This window comes from Notamacropus eugenii, chromosome 3, assembly GCF_028372415.1.
Source record: "Notamacropus eugenii isolate mMacEug1 chromosome 3, mMacEug1.pri_v2, whole genome shotgun sequence".
Taxonomy (NCBI): Eukaryota; Metazoa; Chordata; class Mammalia; order Diprotodontia; family Macropodidae; genus Notamacropus; species Notamacropus eugenii.
In genome coordinates this window covers 290444606-290457323 of record NC_092874.1, presented here as the reverse complement: position 1 = coordinate 290457323, position 12718 = coordinate 290444606, and the positions used below count along the sequence as shown (strand labels likewise).

Below are 12718 nucleotides of genomic sequence, written 5' to 3'. Positions count from 1 at the left end.
CTTGGAAGGCCAAACAAAAAGCCAGAAAGAAAGATGCTGAGTTGTCCTGCCTGAGCAGGAGGAGGGAGGAGAGAAGCTTGGGAGGGGGAGGGTGGCATAAATGAGGGGTTTGGCCAGGGACTGACTCATCCAATGGGGCTAGGCTGTTCTCCAGAGAACCAGCGGTGGCTGGGGGAAGGGGGAAGGGAAAGGGGAGGGAAAGGGGATGGAATGAGGCAGCATTTTACTCCAAGACCAGAAACACAACGTGAGGTCTCTAAAGCCTCTGAGTTCCTCTGTTGCCTACCCTGCCTGACTCCCTAAGACAAGATCTCCCTCCCTATCCTTCAGACTTTGCTTTCCTGTAAAATGGGCCCAATATTTACTCAAGGTGAATCATCTGGGGCTGCCTGGATCAAAGATCATGTAAGTATATTATTTAAATTCTCACCCTAGACTCTAGAGCTGGGAGGGACTTTGGGGACTCCTCATTTTAACAGAAGAGGAAATATAAAGCTCAGTCTGGGGAAGTGATTGCCCATACTTAGCTTGGAAATAGCTGGCCCAACGTCTGAAATAATCTGTTACCCTTCTATTTAGCTATAGAAGGGGCTTCTCCCCTTACCACCCACCTACCCTCAACCTCAGTTAGTTAGTCAACATTTATCTGTATTTTTGAAGTTATCGCATTTAATCCTTGTAACAATATTGTGAGGTAGATATTACTATTTTCATCCCCATTTTAGAGATAAGGAAACTGAGGCTAAGTTTAAATTACTTATCTGGGTCCATAAAGCCTAGATTGTTAGATTTGGTGTCAGGAATATCTTGTTTCATAGTCTGCCTCTGACACAGCTGTGTGGTCCTCTGAAACTTACAATCTCATTGAGCCGAGTTTCTTTACTTATAAATAAACGAGATGGATTGATGGCTTCTGGGGTCCCTTCCAGCTCTAGACCTAGGATCTTACGAGGTAAATAGATGGATAATAACATTTAGGTGTCTGACGCCCTGATCTATCCACTCTCTGCCTGATCAATGAGGGACAGACCTTGGAGCAGTGAGTGATTCATGCTCATGTTAGCTGTTGGAAATCGGGGAGGGGGGCTCTTTAGGGGATTTTGCTTCTTCTCTTTGAGATGGTGGGGCCTGAACCAGGCAGGTGTCCTGCCATGGGCGTCCCTGGGTTTTCTGGTACAGGGAAAGAGGAGAAAAAAAGGAAGAAACTTGGAGGAGAGCCCAAGTGGTCCCTTTGAAAGTGGGCAGGCTTTACCTTCAGCAGCATTCTCTATGCGGCTGAGACTTCCATCCACAGGCTGGTGCACTGCTGTTTCCTGCAGGAACTGGGGAGGGAGGGAGAGGGATGGCGGCGGAGAAAAGGAGGCGGAGGCAGAGGCTTGCTGCAGCAGCAGCAGCCTCAGTTCTAGGGGCTGAAAAATCCCTTTGTTGTCTGAGTGTGACAGTTTGGGCATGATGCCAGGCTCTTTGGGACCAAGGAAGTTGGAGGATGGTTCTGGGGGCTCTCTATTCCAAAGTGGGGGAGATTTCTGCTCCTGCTCCTGAGGTCTGCCTGGGCTTTTCACGAGGCATCCAGCACTCAGGATCATTGTCTCTGCCTTGAGGGAGAATTACTGCTGCTTGGCTGGGGCCCAGCCTTCTGAGATGTGCCACTAAGAAGCTTTGGAGGGGGAGAATGTGGGTGGTGATACAGCCCAGTGTGCAGGCAACCATCCTCCAGGCAAGCCTCCGCTCTGGCTGCTTCCTTTACTCAGCTGCAGCCTGGCTTGGGGGCTAGTATTCTGAACCCAAAAGATCTGAGCAGCATCTTACTGGCTGTATGACCACGAAGAAGCTGCTACCTCTCGGAGACTCAGTTTCCTCATCTGTAAAATATACCGGTAGTGTAAAGGCAGCATGGAATAGTGGCTGGAGAAAAGGTCTGAGGGGCCTGCCTGCGTGATGCTTGACCAGGCCTCCATTTCTTTCTTTTTAGAATGAGGGAAGAGGGAAGGGGGCATAGTGGAGAGAGAATCAGCCTTCAAGTCAAGAGAATCTGAGTTCAAATCCTACCACAGATACTTAATAAGTATAACCCTGAGCACCTCTCTGGTCTCTTCATCACTCTTCAACCTCAGTTTCCTCATCCATAAAATGGGAATGAATGATAATCTCCCATATCCCCCAGGGCTGTCCTGAGGATCAAAGGAGCTTTTCAAACCTTGTCCTATGATCCTGTGCTTGTTTTTTTTAATCCTTGAGTTATTTTAAGAGTACCAGAAATTTTTCATTTATTTCTATAATAAATGAATATTTAATAGGTATATTCTGAAGTACATAGCATAGTCCTGCAGTTCTAGTAGGATTCCTTAATTCCAACCCTTTCATTTTTGCCCAGGAGGAAATCAAGGCCCAAAGAGGTACAGCAACTTCCAAGGTCACACAGCTTAAGTCGAGCAGCGACTTTCTCCCAGTCCTCTTTCCTTGTATAGAGAGTGGATGCACATCCTGCCTGCTTCTTCTCCTCAACAGCAACATTTGAGGGCGCTCTCATTCCGAGGGTATCTGTCTGTCTTTTGGCCTTGGAGGCTGCTCTTGGGAGATTTTCTGACTAAGCCTAGCCAAAGTCAAAGCACATTGCAAAGCCCTCTGGGAATTTCTAGCCCAGAGACTCTACATTAATAAGAAAAACTCTGGAGACAGTGAAGGCCCCAGGAGGAAAAAGAAAGGGAGGAAAAAAGAATTGGAAAGAAAGGTAAGACCAAAATGAGACACAGTCATAAATAGGACATCCTGATTGGGGGGTGGGGGGGTGGCAGGGAGAGAAGTGCCAAATGTCTGGGCACAGGATTTTGAACCAGAAAGAACCTCAGAAATTATCTAATCTCTCTCTCCCTCCTTCCTCTCTCTTTCTCTCCCTCCATTCTTCCCTCCCCACCTCCCTTCCTGGTTTTTTCTTTTTCTCCCCCTTCTCTCTTCTTCCCTCCTTCTTTCTTTTCCCCTCTCCCCTTCTTTCTCCTCTTTCCTTACCTTCATCCCCCATCTCCTCTTCCTTTCTCTTTCCCTCTTCTTTTTCTACCACTCTCTCTCCTCCTTTCTCCCACATATCCCTCCCTCCCTCTCTCTCCTCCTCCTCTGCCTCCCTCCTCTTCTTTCTCCTCCTCCCTTTCTTCCTCCTTCTTCTCTCCCTCCCCTTTCCCTCTCTTCCTCCCTCTGTCTTTCTCTCTTCTCTCTCTCTCTTTCTCCCCTTTTCTCTCCCTCTCCTCCCTCCTTCTATTCTCTCTCCTCCTCCTTCCCCTTTCCCTCCTCTTTCTCCCTTCATCTCTATCCCTCTCCCTTTCTCCCCCTCTATTTCTCTTTTCCTCTTCTCTCATCTCTCTCTCCTTTTCTTCCCGTCTCCCCATCCTCCTCTTCCACCTTCCCTCTCCTTTTCTCCCCCTCTACCTCCTTCTTTCTGTATTTTTTACACTAAAAGTAGCTGAGCCCTAGAAGTTGAACTGGCACACATCTGGTCACCCAGCTCATCTGTGGCACCACAGCTGGACTTGAGCCAACATTTTTTGACTAGTCTCAGAGTTCTTTCCACTCCACTAACCTGCCACAGAAAACCTGGGAAATATGGTTGATAACTTTGTACAAAGAAAAGTGGGATTTGTTGCCCTTAGCATTAACTTTGGAATTTTTCATTTTATATAGTGCCTACTCTGTGCCAGGCAGTGTGCTTAGTGCTCTTGAAATCAACAAATGAATGTTTTGTATACATAGGTATATATCTATATCTATATATATCTGTATCTCTATATATGTGTATATATATATGTGCATGTATATATGTATGAAATCTCATTTGAGCCTCATAACAATCTTAGAAAACAGATGATATTATTCCCATTTTACAGTTGAGGAAACTGAGGCTGAAAGAGATTAGGTGACTTGCCCAGGGTCACCCATCTGTTTTTAATGTTAGATTTTAACAAGTCTTCCTGACCCCAACCTAGTTTTCTATCCATGCTGCCACCTAGCTGTCGGGGGATTTTTCATTTTAATAATTATGAGACAGAAACTCCTTTCTCCATGTTTTACACCCATTCCTCCCTGAGGTTTGAAATGATATGTGTATGGTCATGGTGGCACAATGAAAAGATCACTAGCTCTAAAGTCAAAGGGCCTGGGTTCAAATCCAGCCTCCAATGCTTATAACCTGTATGACCATGGACATGCTGCTGAAATTCTTTGGGGCTGCAGCGTCTTCATCTATAAAATGAGGTGGTTGGACTAAAGTCTCTTCCAGCTCTCAAACTGTGATCCTCTTACCTCTGCGGAAAAGGGTCTAAAAAACCTTCCAATCTAACTCCTTATTTTATAGCAAAGGAACTGAAACCCAGAGAAAGAAGTGACGCGCCCGAAATTGATGATGATGATGATGATGATGATGGCAGCAGTGTTTATACGGCACTTTACAATTATTATCTCATTGGATCCTCATTTGACCTTACCCTACAAGGCAGATGCTAGTATTGTCCCATTTAACAGTTGAGAAAACTGAGGCAAGTAGGCTAATTGACTTGTCCAAGAGCACACAACTAGTAAGTGATGGAAGCCACATTTGATCTCAGGTTCAAATAAGTGATTTAGGCTAAATTTGAATGCAGATCCTCTGGCTCTAGGCTGAATTGTCCTTCTAAATCTCTTCCTGTGATGCCTTTGATACAAATATTATCATTTCCATTTTAGAACCCAAGCAGTAACCCTTTGGTTTTTGTTCTTATATTTCCCTATGTCTGGTACAATGTGTGGTGCACATTGTAGCATAATAAAGACAATGTGGAACTTGGAATCAGGAAGACCTGAGTTCAAATTCAGCCTCAGACACTTACTAGCTGAGTGGCCCTGGGCATATCACTTAACCCCTGTTTGCCTCAGTTACCTCATCTGTAAAATGAGAATAAAAACAGCACCTACCTCCCAGAGTTGTCATGAAGATCAACTGAGATACTAATTGTAAAGAGTTTAGCACAGTGCCTAGCTCATAGGAGGTGCTATATAAATATAAGTTGCTATATTAGCTACATATGAGATGCTTAATAAATGCTGAACAAATGAAAAAAAGCTGAGGCTTAAGATAGTATCGCAAAGCAGAAAGATTTCTGACTTTAGAATCTGTAGACCTGAGTTCAAATCCCTGCCATGCCACTTACTTACCTGTATGATGCTGGACAAATCAGTCAGTCTATGGCTCTCAACTCCTTATCACCCCATTATATAAATGAGGAAACTGATGCTGAGGGAAGTTATATGACTTGCCCAGGGTCACACAGCTGGTAAGTGAGGGCAGAATTTGAACACAAAATCCAAATCTGCAGTTCTATCCACCGTGCTCTATTGCCTGGTAAAAAGATTCATGAGGGTCTTGTCAGTTGTGATTTTGAAACTTGAATTTTGGAATTTTGAAGCTAAGTCAAAATGTCCCTTGAGCCTGGGTGTGTATATTTGGGAGCTTACCTTTGAGGCAGATATGGGGTATCATTATTATATTAAAGGATGCCCTTGGGTAAGTGGAGTGTACCAGAGAGGCACTCCTTTGGAAATAAAAGGGACTCCCCCAGAGGAAATGTCCTTAAAATGAGGGGATTGGATTGGATGACCACTGAGATCTCTTCTACCTCCCCCTACCCACCTCTAGTTAGTCCATCAGTCAACTAGCAGGTTTCTATTAAGTGCTGGCTGTGTCAGAAATGCTGCTAAATCCTGGGGATACCAAAAAGGGCAAACAACCCAGTATGACAAACAGTCCCTACCTTCAAAGAGCTTATCATCTAATGAGGGAGACAGCACTTAAGTAAATGGGAATATATAAGATGCCCACTGATTAGACAAATGCAATCTAAAAGAAGAAGGTATTAGGTTAGTGGCCAAACTCAAGTCTCTTGACTTGGTTTCCCCCAAGCTATCTCTCATGAGTAAATGCAGTAACGCTGAGCCAAACACTGCCTAATAACCAGAACCCCAAACTGAGGGCAGTTTCTTCCCTCTAAGGTTTATGGCACCCCAAGCTCTAACTGTAAACTTTCTCATTTACTCCCTAGGGTGCCCCTTGGCAACTGTGGGAAGATCCCAGTCTGTTCTCTACCCTTTGTAAGCTCTAGGAAGGTGGCTTTGGGTAACAACAGATGATAAGATGGTCTGCATTTAGCAACAGGACACATACTACCTTATTAGCTTCATTTCCTGTACTCTGGGGAAGTCCCTTTTATTTCACTCCTTTTCTTCTCTGGTATACTCCACTTATTCAACAGCATCCTTTAATATAATAATTCTACCCCATAACCACCTCATATGTGAGCCCTTGAAGATATACATACCCAGGTTCAAGGTACACTTTGAGTCAACTTCAACATTCAAAAATTGAAAATTTAAAATCACAGCTGACAAATCCCTAACGAATCTTTTACCAGGCAATAGAACATAGTGGATAGAACACCAGATTTGGATTTTGAGTTCAAATTCTGCCCGTCACTTACTAGCTATGTGCCCCTATGTAAGTCATGTAACTTACCTCAGTCTCGTATACTGGGGTGACAATAGTAGCACCTATTTCATAGGGTTGCTATAAGAACTAAATGAGATATAATATCTGTAAAGTACTGTACAAAATGTAAATTACTATAAGAGTACTATCTATTATTACCACATGAAACCAGAAGATGCATTAATTCAGAACAGAAGGCATCTAATTTTAAAAACACTAGGTAAATAACAAGGAAAATCCTCGCACACACCCCCATACACACATGAGCGCACTCTTCTACAGATTTCCACAACCCTGGTGGAAGAAGAAACCTACAGAAAGAACCCATATAGCTTAGGAAAACATGTGGGAGAGTAAACACACGTGACCCAGACAAATCATGCATCTAAGGTTGTGTCCCAACTGAAAAACTCCTTTGGAAAGATGGGCACAGCCTGTCACGCATCCTAGATCTAGGGAGAGATTTTAAAGGGTTCTCAAAGGGAGAATCATGGAATAAATTTTTATTAGTAAGTCAGCTCAGGAGAGATGGAAATTCTGAAGACACAAAGAGAAACATGTCTGTTAAGGAAGAAATGGGGAAGTTTTTAACAGATTGATTTAGATTTCACAGGTAAATTCAATGACCAATTTACTTTTTTTTTTTTTTTTTAACGAAGTAAAGAGAGAAAGAAGGGTCATTAACTGAGGAAGAATACAAAATCATGACATGATTCCATAAGAATAACGTCAGTTATACTAAAGCTCAGAATGCTAAGTGTCACAATAATTAGTTCTTTTATGCTTAGAGGCAATATAATGGTCTCTCGTGTCCATGTTGTTCTGTCTTGCGCTACTTTAGGGAGATTTTTAGATGAAAAATTAGAAACGTGATCCCAATTGCTCTGAGCCCTCAGTTAGAAAAAAATTGTCAAAGGTTTAATTCTCTGCTTTACTTTACATGAATATCTATCTCTAATTAACTCCTTGTTTCTTTCAGCTAAGGCAAAATTTGGTTTATGAGAAACATTTGGGTTAACAAAGAAAAATATTAAATTTCAATGTCTCTTGATAGGCATTGGAGAGGACATTTGGAAAAAGGGCAGACTTTTTATTTTTTTATTCTTCTTTTTTTTTGGAATGTCTCTCATTTGTTTAGTTAGCAGGCACAATTGGTAGCATTGTCTTGAGACTTCCACTCAGAGACATCTATAAAACTAATCATCCTTCTCCATATCACCCTTCTGTGACAACACTCAGTCCTAGCTTTCTCTTTCTGTTTCTGAGGTTCTCACTAGCTCAGGTCTGTATGTCTCCACTCCTTCCTCTCCACTGCCAAGTTCTCAGGACTCCTTTGGTTCTGAGATACCTCCTTATTATACAAACTTCTCAGGCCACAGCTGAGCCCCTCACTCAATGCCTTTGATTGATCCAACAACCTTTGGTGGCCTTGTTCCCACCAAGTTCTGGTTGACTAACTCATTCAAGAAGTGACCTCTCCTAACAAAGGGAATTACTTTTAAATGGGATGGGATAATCAGTAGAGCCATACCATGATACTAGGAAGGCCAAAACAGTTTTGGACTATAGTTGAGAAAAGAGAAGACTCAGAGACTAAATGAAACCACTGCTGGGAGTGCTTGAGATGATAATGGAGAACTGATAGAAAACAGCTACTTACCTTTTATTTAACTTCTTTGGGGTTGGTAAGTATTTTTTGGTTTTTGGCATTTTTTTTTTTGAGTAGGTAGAATATTTGATCCCTAGGGTTTCCTCCAGCCCTGAGATTCTGTGTTTTAATAACCCTTCATATCCCAGACTAACGCATAGCTATCCTCTAAGACATTAGGTCAGAAGATTGTAAACCACGCAATCTAGGGCAGAGTACATGGTTGTTATAAGTTGACAGAGTGATATGGTAGCCAAAGAAAATAATGAAATCATACCATTCCTGGAAAGCCATTTAAAGAATAGGGGTTATGATAATGCAATCCTATGCTCAGGTCAGACCACATGTGTATTGTGTATAGACCTTACGTATACATTTTAGGATGACTTTCACATACTCAACCCTCTCCAGAGAAGGAGTATGGCCAGAGTTCATGAAGTGCCACTCTCTGAAAATAAAGCCAACACCACAGATGACATGAGCTTTCTGTAAGATCAGCCAGCTACAACAATCCCAATGATAAGCAATCCATCCTCCAATGGGATTTGACCATGGATGACTGAGGAGATTAAGCTACATCCCTGTAAGTCACTGGGAAACTGCTAACTTCAAGCATAAAATAATGGGGACTTTTTAGAACTGTACAAAAGTAAGTGGAAATGAAGACGGATTCTGAGATGACCAGTACTAGCTTGAGTACAGGAGTGGGGGAAGTATTGGGGGTTAGGAATTCTTCAGTGTTTCACCAATTCTAGTCAATGGAGATCCAGTGACTAATGTGACAGAGTGAAAAGAATAGTGAACTTAGAATCAGAGAACCAGAATTTACATCCAGGTTCTGAAATTTACCTGTATGACCAGTAACAAATCAAATAATCCTTCTTGGCCCCATTTTCTTCTTTCATAAGACATATGATCAACACAGTGACTATCTTTGATTTTAGAGGACCAGTGATGGAGCATGCTTTGTACATCCTAACTGAAGGTGATACATAATTAGACCAAAAAAATTTTTTTTAACACAATCAAGGAGGAAATTTACATATTTGATTTTTTTTTCCTCTTTTTTAATAGGTCGAGAGTAGAGGTGAGAGTAAATGGATTTTTCTACATTAAAAAACTTTAAAATTTGAGGTCAGGCTAGATCATGTCTAAGGCATAACCTAGCTATAAATCTATTATTGTATAATCTCATATTTCCAGGTAATCAGTCCCACATCTTTAATCAGCAAGTGTTTGATAGATTTAACACAAAACAACAATTTAGACTGAAAGTCTTTACACAGACAGATCTTTAGAGTGGAGAGGGGGTAATTCATCAGATTTTTATAGCTTAGTGGAAAAATTCCTGAAGGACATGCAACTGTCTCTGCCCCAGTTATGCTGTTCAGTGAGCTATCTTCTTATCTGGAATTTTGTCTCCTGAGTGGTAATTGTAGTAAAGATAGATAGGAACAACTGGTTAGACTTTGAAGAGTAAGCGCTTGGACCTTGGTAAAGGAAGTATGATGCAGCGGAATGATTGTTTGATTTGTTATTAGAGGATTTGGATTTCACGTCCTACCTCTGACAATTGACCCTAAGCCCTTATCTATAAAATGGGGGGAGGGGAGGCAGGGTGATATTATCCCCTATATCACATTCTTCTTGTAGGTATTTAAAAAGATGATATATGAAAAGATTTTGTTAACATTAATACACGCACAGAAATTTTTGACAAACGCAATTGTTGCTATTAATTATTCTAGAGACTACTATGCTCCCTAGATCATTGTAACTTGGCTTTCTGGTATACAGGAGTCTCATATGAGCCACTAAGGTGGTTTCTTTGATTGTGCCTGGACGTCAGGCCAGTGGGTCTGATCCTACCGTCTTTCTGCAATACAGGAGAGTTGTTTTCTATGCTTTAAATTACAATTTATTAATTCCTTTTGTTTTAGCATCATCATCATTTTCTAATTCCATGTACCACCACCCCCCATATCCAGCAAACCATCCACTGTTACAAAAAATCCAAAATAAATGGGGAAAAACAGAGCAAAGCCAAGCAAGCCAGCAACTGAGTCTGACAGCACATACATCTTTTCTCATCCATATCCCTCCACTGTTGCAATAAAGGGGGAAAGGTGCATGTACTCACCTCTTCTTCAGAGCCAAGTTGTGCCACTGTAATCGCTTAATGTGTATTTTCAGTTTTTTTGTTCTTTCCATTTGTGTTATAGTTGTATGTAGTGTGTCCCTAGTTCTGCTTATTTCACATTCATCAGTTCATGTAAATCTTCCAGTACTTCTCAGAATACTTCATATTTGTAATTTCTTATAGCATAGAAATATCCCATGATTTTCATGTCCCATATTTTGTTTAGCCAGTTTTCAGTTGATGGACATTAATTTTGTTTGCAGTTCTTTGAAATCACCAAAATGGCTGACCTGTATGTCTTTGACCTCAGTCAGCTATATTTAATGACTCCCACCCCCTCAAAGTGTGAGGCAATCCAAGCATCAGACTGCCTTAGAATCAGATCATCTCTTTATTGTTAATGTTCTGTTACCTGGTCCCATACCTATCTTGTTTCTGCTTCTCTGGTTCTTAATGTTTCCCAGTGATGGTTTGTTCTGGCCACTTTCTTTCTCTGTACTTTAAAGTCTCTTAAGATGTTATCTATCTGCCTTAACCATGCACCTCCTACTTTTCTTGGGTGGTTATGAGAATCACAGGATCATAGATTTAAAGGTGGAAGGGACCTTAGAGATTTTCATAGACCCCTTTGGCAATCCAATAAACATTATAAACCCTTTTTCAGAATCATGTCTTTAAATGCACAGAATAAAATACACAAGTTATCAAAGGAGACTAATTTAATTGGCAGTATGAAAATATTTGTTACATTTTATAGACCCCTAGTTTAAGAACCCCTGATATATTCCAACCCACTCATTTTACAGATGAGGAAACTGAGATTTGGAGATGTTAAGTGACTTTCCCGAGATTATATAGCCTTTAAGCATCAGGAGACTGAATTTGAATCTCAGATGGCTCTGAATTTTTCATCCATTTTGTCACTAGTAGAGCACTGATTAAATGACTGCTTATGATGACTCATCATACCTCTGCTCTTTTGTTTTCTGTTGGCCTACCTGGCCTGATCCACGACTTAAGAACAGGGTATCCTTTGCACAAAGCCAGTGTCAAAGGGCCATTTCCTTTGAAGGAACTGAGGATCTTCCCTTGGAGAAGGAAAGGTTCAGAGGAGACATGAGGGCTCCCTTGAAGTTATTTGAAGAGCTGTCTGTCATATGGAAGAGGGATTACCCTGGTGCTGCTGACCTCAGAGGTCAAAACTAAGAGCAAAGGATTGAGGGGAGATTGCAAAGAGAGGGATTTAAGCTTAATTGTAAGGGAAACAAAAAAGATGTTCAAAACACAAACAAAAAGTGAAAAGAGAACTCAGTCTTGCCTGGGTCAGACAACCGACCAAGAATTCTCCCTCCCACCCAAGACAATTATTCTCTGGTCTTATCTGGCCCTACAGGGAAACAAGGTAGAAAGCTCCATGGGGTGCATTGAAGGGAGCTTTCTTAACACAATGGTCTCAATACGTACTTTTTAGTGACATGACATTCCAGACTGCATAGGAATTAAATCAAATGTCTAGATATCAGATCTTGGATTTCTGTTTTCTAGCTGTGTAATCTTGGTCAAGATACTTCCTCTCTAGCTCTTGCTTCCCTCATTTTTAAAATAAACAGGCTAGGTTAGATGAACTCAAAATTCCCTTCCAAACCTAAAATCTATGATCCTAAGATGGGTAAGACTGGACAGCAGTCTATATGAAATGAAATCTGGAGGTCTTAGTGAACTGTATGCTCAGTATGTCAATGTTGTGATATGATTGCCTGAAAAAAATTTTAATATAACTTTCATCTCCATCAAGAGAGATTCTGTGTCCAAAACTGGTTTGTTGATATTGTCACTGCCTTTAGCCATGGTTAGGCAACAGAGGGAGTGTTCTGTCTGGTTCTATGTCCTATGTTTCAGAAAGGACAGTGACAATCTGGAGATTCTCCAAAAGGAGAACAGACAAGACTATAGACCATGTTGCGTGATGATCAGCTGAAGAAAGTGGGAATATTTATTTAACCTGGGGAAAAAAGACTTGTAGATGGTAAATGAACAAGAGTTCTTTTGAGTATTTGACTATTGTGTAAAAGAGGGGTTAAAACATGCCCTGCTTGGTCTGAGCGAGTTAAACTAGAACTTATGAGTACAAGGCAAGGGAGACAGAATTTGACTTGATAGGAGGAAAAACACAACTTGTGAACAAATTACTCCCTGAAAGTAAAGTTGATTGTCTTCATGGGTAGTGAGCTCCTTATCGTTGTAGAGGCTCAGTAGAACAGAACGATAACTGCCCCAATCCCGTATAATATTAAGGATATTATATCAGGAATTCTCATTCAGGCTTGAGATGAACTAAGTAAATCTAACTTTTTGTGACCTAACTCCTTATCTCCTTGGGCCTCAGCCGCCTTCTCTGTAAATAAAAGGCTTGGACTAGATGACC

The 12718-nt window shown here is 41.3% G+C and overlaps 1 long non-coding RNA gene across 6 annotated transcripts in view; it reads left to right on the top strand.

The window, feature by feature from the left end:
- Window positions 1-210: 210 nt before the first annotated feature.
- The window catches only part of LOC140534628 (uncharacterized), a 153471-nt gene continuing 140963 nt past the window's right edge, over window positions 211-12718 (top strand). For all 6 annotated transcript variants that reach the window (XR_011977399.1, XR_011977396.1, XR_011977398.1 and 3 more), the window contains exons 1-2: window positions 211-405; window positions 2375-2731. This is a non-coding gene — a long non-coding RNA (uncharacterized lncRNA). The remainder of the gene's footprint in view (window positions 406-2374; window positions 2732-12718) is intronic.